Here is a 13,333-nt window from a genome sequence, read left to right as displayed (position 1 = left end):
CCAAATAATTTTTTTACATCTTTACGATGGAAACTGTAGCTGCCATTATGATGTGCAGCGATGTCTTCAAATGACCGGAAGTGTTGTACTATACAAAGTATTTCAATGGTTGAAATATGTGCTTTCGCATGATATTCCAGTTACTATGGTCATTTAAGTCACGGCAGCTCAGACGAGGCACCAAACAGTGTGGGTGAGGAGTGTTTCCAGAGCAGCCAGCTTGAAATGCGGTTATCAGGGACAGACGCGGAAGGAGCTTTTTACAACAAAGTTCTAAAGCTTAGTGACATATCAGATATCAGACAGTAGGGGAGTTTTTTTTATCCTTTGCATTCATATTTCGCTGTGTTTGTTGCATTTTTGTTGTGTTTCGCTTGATTGTAAAATATAACGATCGAGAGGGGTTGTGACGCTCATAAGTTGTCAATATTCAGTGTTTTATCGTTCATATAAAAATGTAAAATTCCATTCTGTTTTTTAAAGCGGACTGTCATAACGTTTTAGCTTTCAATCAGACGTTATTGTGAGGTTTTGCATTGGTGTTCCTAAAAATAGATATACCGGACCCGAGACACATTTTTCTTCTCTAAATTTGGCCCAGTGTCAAAATAATTGCCCAAGCCTGTTATAGAAGTCAAAAATGGAGAAGTGCTAAATTGTTGCATATAATAATTGTGCTGAAGAAAGAAAATACACATCTCCTTTGGCCTAGAAAGTTAAAAGTCCTCGTATTATTGCACATAGTCCTATTACACAAGTCGTAAGCAATAATAAATGTATTTACGCGTGGAAAATTGGACCGAAAAAAGGTAACAGTGTATATACGTATGAAATATTGCACAAAATATGAGTACATAACTCTTACAATGGAAAATGAAATCCACAGAAATCCATTGGAACTAATGGTGAGTTAGGGCTGGGCGATATATCGATATATACGACATATTGCGGGTTTGTCTCTGTGCGGTATAGAAAATTAATATATCGTAATATTCAAGTATACGTTCTCACGCAGGACTTTTAGCTGCAGTCGTAAACTTCAGGCTCTCCTCGCTCTTTCCTGTGTCTCCTTCTCGCAGACAAGCAGGCGCACATTCTTACATACGTCACAAACTGTCACGTCACATACACACCCTCGCAGAGCAGAGAGGTAGCGGCGATTGATTGATACTTTTATTAGTAGATTGCAAGGTTCAGTTCATATTCCGTACAATTGACCACGAAATGGTAACACTGGAATAAGTTTTTCAACTTGTTTAAGTCGGGTCCACGTTAATCAATTCATAGTAGTCACTCGCTTGAGTATGAAGAGAATTTCATAACCTTAGTAACATACCACATAATGAAGGACGAATACTATTTGATTTCCTATTATGCAGCTCATTTTTCTTTGACACTTAAAATGTCTCTGACAATTTTGCAATTTATGTTTTGGAAATGACTGGAATGTTTGTGCCACTGCTTAATAACTTTAATAAATACACTTTTGGTCAATTGACTTAGTTGTGATTTCCCTCTCTGCGTGAAAGTTTAAAAGTAGCATATATGAATGCAGTACGAAGAAGAATGTTTTAATGTATACACATATAATCATCATACTGCTGTAATTATAAGCATCAAGTGTTCATTCAAGGCCAAGGCAAAATATCGTAATATATATTGTGTATCGTGATATGGCCTAAAAATATCGCGAGATTAAAAAAAGGCAATATCGCACAGCCCTATGGTGAGTATTTCTAGCTTTATTATATATCCATGCTCTTGTCTTTAAATGTGATGTATCACCTATTATTCATCAGATAATAAAGCCAGCAAAATGAGTAAAAAACAAAAGTCTATGAAGAGCTTTTTTGCAAAAGGAAAAAGCCACGGGCTCCCACTAATTGAACGTTATGGTGAGTTTTTTCATGTATTCATTTTTCATGCACTTTTTTGCTATATTTATCCGCCACACTTGTAGGCCGGTCAGTGAATATAATGACAAGATTAAACAAAAGAGGTGGAGGAACCATGATTTATAGGATCTTTGTCCACTCTTTTTTAAAGTAGGTTCTTCACAACAGCAGAACGCTATTGTCATAAGGTTGGGTGAAAAAACAATATCAATATATATCCCGATAGATATATACATATGTGTTTAAAAAAACTTTACATTATTTTTCTTCTTCTGCAAAAGAAAATGGAAGTTGCAAAGCAAGGTTGGTTGCATGAACAAAAGCATTTGCTTTCGATAACTGGGCAACGCAGGAAGTGATCACTGATCAGTGAGAGGGACACACTCGCAGCCAATCAGGTAACAGTATCAACTATCACGTTTAGTTATTTTTTTTAAATTTTATTTTAATCTTCTATTTTTTTCTCCCCCCCCCCCCTTGTTTACCTGTATGTAATCTTTTTTGTAAGGGGCGCTGGAAGCCGGCAGACTCGTCAGCGATCCTGTTCTGTCTCCCTGTAGTGTTTGTCTGATCTTGAATGGGATTGTGCTGAAAATTGTAATTTTCCTGAAGGAACCTTCCTGACGGAATAAATAAAGTACTATCTATCTATCTATCTATCTAGTTGCGCCATGGTGTTGTCTCGCGGTCGATTCTTTGCATGGAATGAGAAAAAATAAAAATGAAGAAATTGTGAATAAAACAGGAAAAGTCACCTAGACGGGTTTTGGGATGTTTTAAGACGGACCATAGTCGAACCAATGTGGTCTGGAAATTATGCAAGACCCCCAACAAGACCGATAATACCACGCCACCTTTGTCGTGCTCACCATAACTTCCTGGCACAGAAAATAGTTCTTCTCAGGTTTCTCTATGTTTACATTTTTCACTATTTTGTTACACTTTATTAAGCATTTCTTACATATTCCTTATTTTTGCACCTTAACATTAAGAGGTTATTGTTAAGTGTTGCAAGTGATCTTCATAATTAGTGTTTTTACATGTTTTCTTTTTCTTCTGTACAGTTGTATTTTTTCCTTTATTAGGTCACCATATTTAAATAAATTGTGTTTTGCCATGATGTGGTTACAGATCCGAGGAAGTTGTTGTGGTTTGTGCAGCCCTTTGAGACATTTGTCATGAAGGGTTATGTAAATAACCTTTAAATTATATAATCTCAAGCCAGTGAATGCAAAATAAAAGCACACTATAGAATGCAAATTTAAGTACAAATGCTGACTATTTACATAATTCTAGTGCAGTTATTCTCAAACTGTGGTAAGGCAAAGAAGTCTGTAAATATGTACTATATATATATAGAGATGTTTGTCCAATGTTTTGGTGGTCAGAACTATGAAAATGACTTAAAAAAAATAAAATCTATGCCTTGTTTTTCAAGAATACTTAGGCCTACTGCGCTACTGTATTTAAATAACGATCATAATGGTTGTACTTGGAGAGTTAAAGTGTTTTCTGAAGTGGAACTTGGTGAAAAAGGTTTAAGAACCACTATTCTTGTCCATACATGAAGAAGTAAGAGCCAGTGAATGCAAAATAAAAGCACAATATAGACTGCAGATTTAAGTACAAATGCTGACTATTTACATAATTCTAGTCCGGTTATTTTCAAACTGTGGTACGACAAAGGAGTCTGTAAATATGTACTGCATATAGAGATGTTTGTGCAATGTTATGGTAGTCAAAACTATGAAAAATATATATTTTTTAAAACCTATGCCTTGTTTTTCGAGAATAATTGTCATAACGGTTGTACTTGGAGAGTTAAGTGTTTTCAAAGGTGGTACTTGGTGAAAAAGGTTTGAGAACCACTGTTCTCGTCAATACATGAAGAAATATGAGCCATTGAATGCAAAATAAAAGCACAATATAGACGGCATATTTAAGTACGAATGCAGACTGTTTACATAATTCTAGTCTGGTTATTCTCAAACTGTGGTACAGCAAAGAAGTCTGTAAATATGTACTGTATACGGAGATGTTTGTGCAATGTTTTGGTGGTCAATACTATGAAAAATACTTAAAAAAATAAAACCTATGCCTTGCTTTTCAAGAATACTTAGGCCTACTGCGCTACTGTATTTAAATGTTGGTCATAACGGTGGTACTTGGAGAGTTAAAGTGTTTTCGGAGGTGGTACTTGGTGAAAAAGGTTTGAGAACCACTGTTTTCATCAGCAGTGGTCCCCAACCACCGGGCCGTGGCCCAATTGGTACCGGGCCGCAGAAGAATTTTTTATAATAAAAAAAAATTAAAAAAATGTTTTTATTAAATCAACATAAAAAACACAATATACACTTACAAATAGTGCACCAACCACAAAAAAAACTCCCCTTTTCATGACAAAAACGTCCATTTTTCATGACAAAGAAAAAAAAAGGAAAAAAAAGGACTATTTTTGATTTCCTATTATGCAGCTCATTTTTATTTGACACTTAAAATGTCTCTGACAATCTTGCACTTTATGTTTTGGAAATGACTTGAATGTTTGTGCCACTGCTTAATAACTTTAATAAATACACTTTTGGTCAATTGACTTAGTTGTGATTTCCCTCTCTGCATGAAAGTTTAAAAGAAACATATATGAATGCAGTATGAAGAAGAATGTTTTAATATATACACATATAATCATCATACTGCTGTGATTATATGCATCAAGTGTTCATTCAAGGCCAAGGGTAAATATCGTAATATACATCGCGATATGGCCTAAAAATATTGCGATATTAAAAAAAGGCAATATCGCCCAGCCCTAGCTTCAATGCCTTTTATTAGGGGCACTCACCTTTTGTTTATTTTTGGTTTAAGCATTAGACACCTTTTTACCTGCACACTGCCCCCCCGCTGTTTCCGACATCTACAAAAAAATTAGCTAACCTGCTGCCACCTACTGATATGGAAGAGTATTACACGGTTACGCTGCCGATCTTTAGACAGCCCCGACACTCAACAACAACACATCATTTGCAAACTTCCATTACCCAAATAGGTGAAATTAGACAATCTCCCGCGGCACACCAGACAGTATCTCACAGCACACTAGTGTGCTGCGGCACAGTGGTTAAAAAACCCAGTGCTAATGCATTAGTATTGTGTTGTGTCGGCTACCAGCTATCGGTAACACTCTACTTCAGTGTTTTTCAACCTTTTTTGAGCCAAAGCATATTTTTGGTGTTGAAAAAATGCGGAGGCCCACCACCAGCAGAAGTCACTAAAAACGAAACTCAGTTGACAGTAAAAAGTCGCAATTTTTGGATATGACTTTTAATCATAACCAAGCATGCAATACTATAGCTCTTGTCTCAAAGTAGGTGTAATGTCACCACCTGTCATGCCACACCATGATTTATTTGGACTGTTTTGCTGTTTTCCTGTGTGTAGTGTTTTAGTTATTGTCTCGTGCTCCTATTTTGGTGGGGTTTTCTCTTTTTTTGGTATTTTCCTGTAGCAGTTTCATGTCTTCCATTGACCAATATTTCCCACATACCGTATTTCCTTGAATTGCCGCAGGGCATATAGTATGCGCCTGCCTTGAATTACTGCCGGGTCAAACTCGCTTCGCAAAATAATTAGCGCATGCTTAGTATTACCGTCTGGTCAAACTCGGGACGTCACGAGTGACACTTCCCCTGTCATCATTTTCAAAATGGAGGAGGCTGATTTTAATACCGGTAATTTGAAATCGCATAAAGGGAAGAAGATTAAGAGCTATTCAGTAGGATTTAAGGTCCGTGCTTACATCACACTCAAATTTTTACTGCATGCCTTTGGTAAGTGCCGGAGTGAGAAGAGGTTTTAAATTAATTAGCGCCCCGGCGGCAATTTAACCTTCGTCTTGTGTTAGGGTCGGCACCGACCCGTTTTAGTTTTTAAATGCATAAAAACACCACATACATTTATTTTTTTGCATCAAAGCTTTTTGACTTTGTCAGGAACCTCTTTGTCAACAAAATAAAACATTTTAATTTTTTTCTCACTAAATTATAAAATGCTCTGGTAGAAATTATGACCTTGGTGTTGTTAGGGTCGGTTTCGACCCAGTCATAAAAATAAGATGATAAAGCAATGATAAGAGCCAAAACTGAACACACTGACAGCCAGCTCCTCTCCCAATCATGTGAGCTTTAGTGGATTCTCATTTTACCTTGTTATCCTGTACAAAAACAAACAAAAGACGGACACTAAAAGTGTCACTTTTTGCCACTCTGATTTTGTTTTTTATTAGTTTTGGAACTAGTAATCTATTTCTCTTGGATTCATTTGCTTGATTGGTTGTTGTTTGTTTGATGTTGAATTTCTGTTGCTGAAAAAAATACTTTTTAGCCTTTTTCTTGAAGTAAATATATATGGGTCGAAATTGACCCGTAACACCATAGATGTTACTATAGTTAAAATTCTTGAAATGAAAAAATAAATAAAACTCATTTATTTAAGAGATGTGTTCTAATACCCCTTAGTAATAGTTAGGTAACACAACAACCTTTTTTTTATGTATATGATCCTCTTGAGGTTCGTTTTGCCATTTTTAAAAATTGAAATCGAGGGGTATACTGACAAAAAAATGCCCAATGGCCCAAACCAAAAATATTAAAACCAATATTTTCAAGGATAAGGAAGCCTAACGAGGTAACCAAGACATGAGAAACAAATTGGATGATAGATCATTGTTTTTAGTGTATTTTACAGCTGATTTAAGACATGGGTCAAAACCGACCCGTTAACATAAGAGATGGTAACAGAAAGCTAACGCAAGAGGAAAGTTAAGGAAATTCGGTATACTTTGTTTTAGCAATCAAGAATAATTCAATAGTTTTTCATCCTTCTTTGTGGGGACATTGTTGATTGTCATGTCATGTTTAGATGTACTTTGTGGACGACGTCTCTGCTCCGCAGTAAGTCTTTGCTGTCGTCCAACATTCTGTTTGTGTTCACTTTGTAGCCAGTTCAGTTTTAGTTCCGTTCTGCATAGCTTCAATGCCTTTTATTAGGGGCACTCACCTTTTGTTTATTTTTGGTTTAAGCATAAGACACCCTTTTACCTGCACGCTGCCTACCGCTGTTTCCGACATCTACAAAACAATGAGCTACCTGCTGCCACCTACTGATATGGAAGAGTATTACACGGTTACGCTGCCGATCTTTAGACAGCACCGACCCTCAACAACAACACATCACTTGCAAACTCCCATTACCCAAATAGGTGAAATTAGACAATCTCCCGCGGCACACCAGACAGTATCTCACAGCACACTAGAGTGCTGCGGCACAGTGGTTGAAAAACCCAGTGCTAATGCATTAGTATTGTGTTGTGTCGTCTAGCAGCTATCGGTAACACTCTACTTCAGTGTTTTTCAACCTTTTTTGAGCCAAAGCATATTTTTGGTGTTGAAAAAATGCGGAGGCCCACCACCAGCAGAAATCACTAAAAAACGAAACTCAGTTGACGGTAAAAAGTCGCAATTTTTGGATATGACTTGTAATCATAACCAAGCATGCAATACTATAGCTCTTGTCTCAAAGTAGGTGTAATGTCACCACCTGTCATGCCACACCATGATTTATTTGGACTGTTTTGCTGTTTTCCTGTGTGTAGTGTTTTAGTTATTGTCTCGTGCTCCTATTTTGGTGGGGTTTTCTCTTTTTTTGGTATTTTCCTGTAGCAGTTTCATGTCTTCCATTGACCAATATTTCCCACATACCGTATTTCCTTGAATTGCCGCAGGGCATATAGTATGCGCCTGCCTTGAATTACTGCCGGGTCAAACTCGCTTCGCAAAATAATTAGCGCATGCTTAGTATTACCGCCTGGTCAAACTCGGGACGTCACGAGTGACACTTCCCCTGTCATCATTTTCAAAATGGAGGAGGCTGATTTTAATACCAGTAATTTGAAATCGCATAAAGGGAAGAAGATTTAGAGCTATTCAGTAGGATTTAAGGTCTGTGCTTACATCACACTCAAATTTTTACTGCATGCCTTTGGTAAGTGCCGGAGTGAGAAGAGGTTTTAAATTAATTAGCACCCCGGCGGCAATTTAACCTTCATCTTGTGTTAGGGTCGGCACCGACCCGTTTTAGTTTTTAAATGCATAAAAACACCACATACATTTATTTTTTTGCATAAAAGCTTTTTGACTTCGTCAGGAACCTCTTTGTCAATAAAATAAAACATTTTAATTTTTTTCACTAAATTATAAAATGCTCTGGTAGAAATTATGACCTTGGTGTTGTTAGGGTCGGTTTCGACCCAGTCATAAAAATAAGATGATAAAGCAATGATAAGAGCCAAAACTGAACACACTGACAGCCAGCCCCTCTCCCAATCATGTGAGCTTTAGTGGATTCCCATTTTACCTTGTTATCCTGTACAAAAACAAACAAAAGACGGACACTAAAAGTGTCACTTTTTGCCACTCTGATTTTGTTTTTTATTACTTTTGGAACTAGTAATCTATTTCTCTTGGTTTCATTTGCTTGATTGGTTGTTGTTTGTTTGATGTTGGATTTCTGTTGCTGGAAAAAATACTTTTTAGCCTTTTTCTTGAAGTAAATATATATGGGTCGAAATTGACCCGTAACACCATAGATGTTACTATAGTTAAAATTCTTGAAATGAAAAAATAAATAAAACACATTTATTTAAGAGATGTGTTCTAATACCCCTTAGTAATAGTTAGGTAACACAACAACCTTTTTTTTATGTATATGATCCTCTTGAGGTTCGTTTTGCCATTTTTAAAAATTGAAATCGAGGGGTATACTGACAAAAAAAAGGCCCAATGGCCCAAACCAAAAATTTTAAAACCAATATTTTCAAGGATAAGGAAGCCTAACGAGGTAACCAAGACATGAGAAACAAATTGGATGATAGATCATTGTTTTTAGTGTATTTTACAGCTGATTTAAGACATGGGTCAAAACCGACCCGTTAACATAAGAGATGGTAACAGAAAGCTAACGCAAGAGGAAAGTTAAGGAAATTCGGTATACTTTGTTTTAGCAATCAAGAATAATTCAATAGTTTTTCATCCTTCTTTGTGGGGACATTGTTGATTGTCATGTCATGTTTAGATGTACTTTGTGGACGACGTCTCTGCTCTGCAGTAAGTCTTTGCTGTCGTCCAACATTCTGTTTGTGTTCACTTTGTAGCCAGTTCAGTTTTAGTTCCGTTCTGCATAGCTTCAATGCCTTTTATTAGGGGCACTCACCTTTTGTTTATTTTTGGTTTAAGCATAAGACACCTTTTTACCTGCACGCTGCCTACCGCTGTTTCCGACATCTACAAAACAATGAGCTACCTGCTGCCACCTACTGATATGGAAGAGTATTACACGGTTACGCTGCCGATCTTTAGACAGCACCGACCCTCAACAACAACACATCACTTGCAAACTCCCATTACCCAAATAGGTGAAATGAGACAATCTCCCGCGGCACACCAGACAGTATCTCACAGCACACTAGAGTGCTGCGGCACAGTGGTTGAAAAACCCAGTGCTAATGCATTAGTATTGTGTTGTGTCGTCTAGCAGCTATCGGTAACACTCTACTTCAGTGTTTTTCAACCTTTTTTGAGCCAAAGCATATTTTTGGTGTTGAAAAAATGCGGAGGCCCACCACCAGCAGAAATCACAAAAAAACGAAACTCAGTTGACGGTAAAAAGTCGCAATTTTTGGATATGACTTGTAATCATAACCAAGCATGCAATACTATAGCTCTTGTCTCAAAGTAGGTGTAATGTCACCACCTGTCATGCCACACCATGATTTATTTGGACTGTTTTGCTGTTTTCCTGTGTGTAGTGTTTTAGTTATTGTCTCGTGCTCCTATTTTGGTGGGGTTTTCTCTTTTTTTGGTATTTTCCTGTAGCAGTTTCATGACCAATATTTCCCACATACCGTATTTCCTTGAATTGCCGCAGGGCATATAGTATGCGCCTGCCTTGAATTCAATTACTGCCGGGTCAAACTCGCTTCGCAAAATAATTTGCGCATGCTTAGTATTACCGCCTGGTCAAACTGGTGACGTCACGAGTGACACTTCCCCTGTCATAATTTTCAAAATGGAGGAGGCTGATTTTAATACCGGTAATTTGAAATCGCATAAAGGGAAGAAGATTATTCAGTAGGATTTAAGGTCCGTGCTTACATCACACTCAAATTTTATTGCATGCCTTTGGTAAGTGCCGGAGTGCGAAGAGGTTTTAAATTAATTAGCGCCCCTGCCGCAATTTAAGGAAATTCGGTATACTTTTTTTTAGCAATCAAGAATAATTCAATAGTTTTTCATCCTTCTTTGTGGGAACATTGTTGATTGTCATGTCATGTTCGGATGTACTTTGTGGACGCCGCAGTAAGTCTTTGCTGTCGTCCAGCATTCTGTTTTTGTTCACTTTGTAGCCAGTTCAGTTTTAGTTCCGTTCTGCATAGCTTCAATGCCTTTTATTAGGGGCACTCACCTTTTGTTTATTTTTGGTTTAAGCATAAGACACCTTTTTACCTGCACACTGCCTACCGCTGTTTCCGACATCTACAAAACAATGAGCTACCTGCTGCCACCTACTGATATGGAAGAGTATTACACGGTTACGCTGCCGATCTTTAGACAGCACCGACCCTCAACAACAACACATCACTTGCAAACTCCCATTACCCAAATAGGTGAAATTAGACAATCTCCCGCGGCACACCAGACTGTATCTCACAGCACACTAGTGTGCTGCGGCACAGTGGTTGAAAAACCCAGTGCTAATGCATTAGTATTGTGTTGTGTCGGCTAGCAGCTAACAGAAACACTCTACTTGAAGCTCGCTGGCGACGTGAAGCTAGAGCAGAAGAAAACACTTTTAATCCCATGTTTAACGAGACGTAAGTCGACTTTAAAGCGATCATAGAGTAGCCTTCGAGGCTAGGACAAGAGGAGGGGACATAAACAGAAACTCACCCCCCCCAGAAAAAGGATCCCGCTGCAGCTGCGACAAATTAGCGATGGCGGCCCATTGGGGTGCTTCCTGCGGGCGGCATCCGGGGTTTTTTTTTTCCTCCACAATGCCGAAACGCCGCTGGCGTGTTTGGACGTGACGCTAGTCCGCGTAGCAGGCTGTCATAGTCGGGAGGGATGTGTGGCGACGCGGCCTGCTGCTGCTGCTGCTGCTGCTGCTGCTTTGGAGGAAATGGTCTCCGCGCCGTCCTGCACCGCGCATGCGCAGACGGAGTAGCGGGAGCCCACTTGACGGTCCAGCAGCACAACCCGGCGGCCAACAGGTGACACAATCAACCGATGGCGGACTTGTTACTTGCCTTTCCCCTCTAACGTCTTGCATCTAAACACAATGCGTTCAAATGAAGAAATTATGCGTTTAATCATTGCTAATTGTTAAAACTCATCTCACATTTCGTTATTATTATTGTTGGAACAGCGCCAACCGCCACACCTCTTCCATGCTGTGGACAACCGTGGTACTGCAATGTCATTTACGGTTGTGACAAAGGAAAGTGCATCCATCCAATTCCTACCGCTTATTCCCTTCGGCAGTGTTTTTCAACCACTGTGCCGCGGCACACTAGTTAAAGTTAAAGTACCAATTAAAGATGCGCGGATAGGCAATTATATCATCCGCAACCGCATCACCAAGGTCGTCGTCCACCCGAACCAACATTTTATCAGAACCGCATCCGCCCGCCGAAATTCATCAGAGGTCGGCCACCTTTACCACTTAAAGAGCTATTTAAACCCGTTTCACAGAGTAATGAAGACAATTGGAGCCGCTAACGTTCTGGCGATTATCCAATTGGCGTTCATCCTGATGACAAGAATATGGGCATACTGTGAAGCCATTGCCTTTGACACCTTCAACAACATGTACAAACTGATTGTTAGTCCGGCAACATGTTGTGTGCAGTTTCCTCAATCACAAATACAAGATTGAAAGGCATACTGGGTGATACAGAGTACACTGATGGTTTGTTATATAAACAACTTTAACAGTTACTAATATGCGCCACGCTGTGAAGCCACACCAAACAAGATTGACAAACACATTTCGGGAGAACATCCCCACAGTAACACAACATAAACGCAACACAACAAATACCCAGAATCCTTTGTATCCGTGACACTTCCTGATTATATTTTACACCCCCGCGCCCCCAACCCCGCCCACCTTACCGAAGCTTGAGGGGGGGGGCGGGTGCTGCTAGCGAGGTGTATAAAATAGTCAGCTGTGTCATGGATACAAAGGATTCTGGGTATTTGTGTTGTTGCGTGTATGTTGTGTTACTGGGAGGATGGTCTCCCAAAATGTGTTTGTCAATCTTGTTTGGTGTGGCTTCACAGCGTGGCGCATATTACTAAGAGTGTTAAAATTGTTTATATATCACAACCATTAGTGTACTCTGTCACCCAGTATGCCTTGCAGTCGTGTGCTTGTTGCCGCGGAAGCCACACACACAACATGATGCTGGACTGACAAGCAGATTGTAAATGCTGTAGAAGGCGACAAAGCCAATGGCTTCATAGCACGCCCTAATACCTATTATCTAGGTGACTGCCGACAGTCATTCTAGAGAATGTCAGCCTCTCCTACTTTGTGACACGGGTCTTAAATGGCTCTTTGAATGGCAAAAGATACAGATCCCAGAACCATGTATATCAAATATTTCCGGATGGTTCAACCGCCACCGGCCAGAATCTAATTAAAATCAATTTTTTCGTCATGTCAACCGCCCAACTCGCGGTTTATCCGCAGACTCCGCGGATGAGACCGCAAACCGCGCATCTCTAGTACCAATGACTGTCACACACACACTAGGTGTGGTGAAATTTGTCCTCTGCATTTGACCCATCCCCTTGATCACCCCCTGGGAGGGGAGGGGAGCAGTGGGCAGCAGCAGTGCCGCGCCCGGGAATCATTTAGGATGATTTAACCCCCAATTCCAACCCTTGATGCTGAGTGCTAAGCAGGGAGGCAATGGGTACCATTTTTTTTTATAGTCTTTGGTATGACTCGGCCGGGGTTTTGAACTCACAACCTACCGATCTCAGGGCGGCCACTCTAACCACTAGGCCACAGAGTAGGTAGTGTGATTATCTAATTTCACTTATTTGGGTAATGAAAGTTTGCAAATGTGTCAGTGCTGTCTAAAGTTCGGCAGAGTAACCGTGTAATAATCTTCCATATCAGTAGGCGGCAGCAGGTAGCTAATTGTTTTTTTTTTTTTTTTATTAAATCAACATAAAAATATACAATTAGTGCATCAACCCCCCCCCCCCCCCCCCAAAAAAAAAAAAACCTCCATCCCCCATTCACACTCATCCACACCCACTCACACAAAAAAGGGTTGTTTCTTTCTGCTACCAAAATTCTAGTTCCCACAACAT

At 39.4% G+C, this 13,333-nt stretch overlaps 1 protein-coding gene across 2 annotated transcripts in view; it reads right to left on the bottom strand.

The window, feature by feature from the left end:
* LOC133536091 (tyrosine-protein kinase CSK) overlaps positions 1-13,333 on the bottom strand; it is a 134,406-nt gene that overhangs the window by 109,587 nt on the left and 11,486 nt on the right. The window contains exon 1 of one of the 2 annotated variants that reach the window (XM_061876293.1): positions 10,898-11,146. The exons of the other annotated variant lie outside the window; for it this stretch is intronic. The gene's annotated coding sequence lies outside the window, so the exon portion shown is untranslated. Of the gene's footprint in view, positions 1-10,897; positions 11,147-13,333 lie in introns of those variants that run through there. 2 annotated transcript variants of the gene reach the window in all.

The sequence above is a fragment of the Nerophis ophidion genome, linkage group LG02 (genome assembly GCF_033978795.1).
Source record: "Nerophis ophidion isolate RoL-2023_Sa linkage group LG02, RoL_Noph_v1.0, whole genome shotgun sequence".
Taxonomy (NCBI): Eukaryota; Metazoa; Chordata; class Actinopteri; order Syngnathiformes; family Syngnathidae; genus Nerophis; species Nerophis ophidion.
This window is presented reverse-complemented; position numbering and strand designations above follow the sequence as displayed.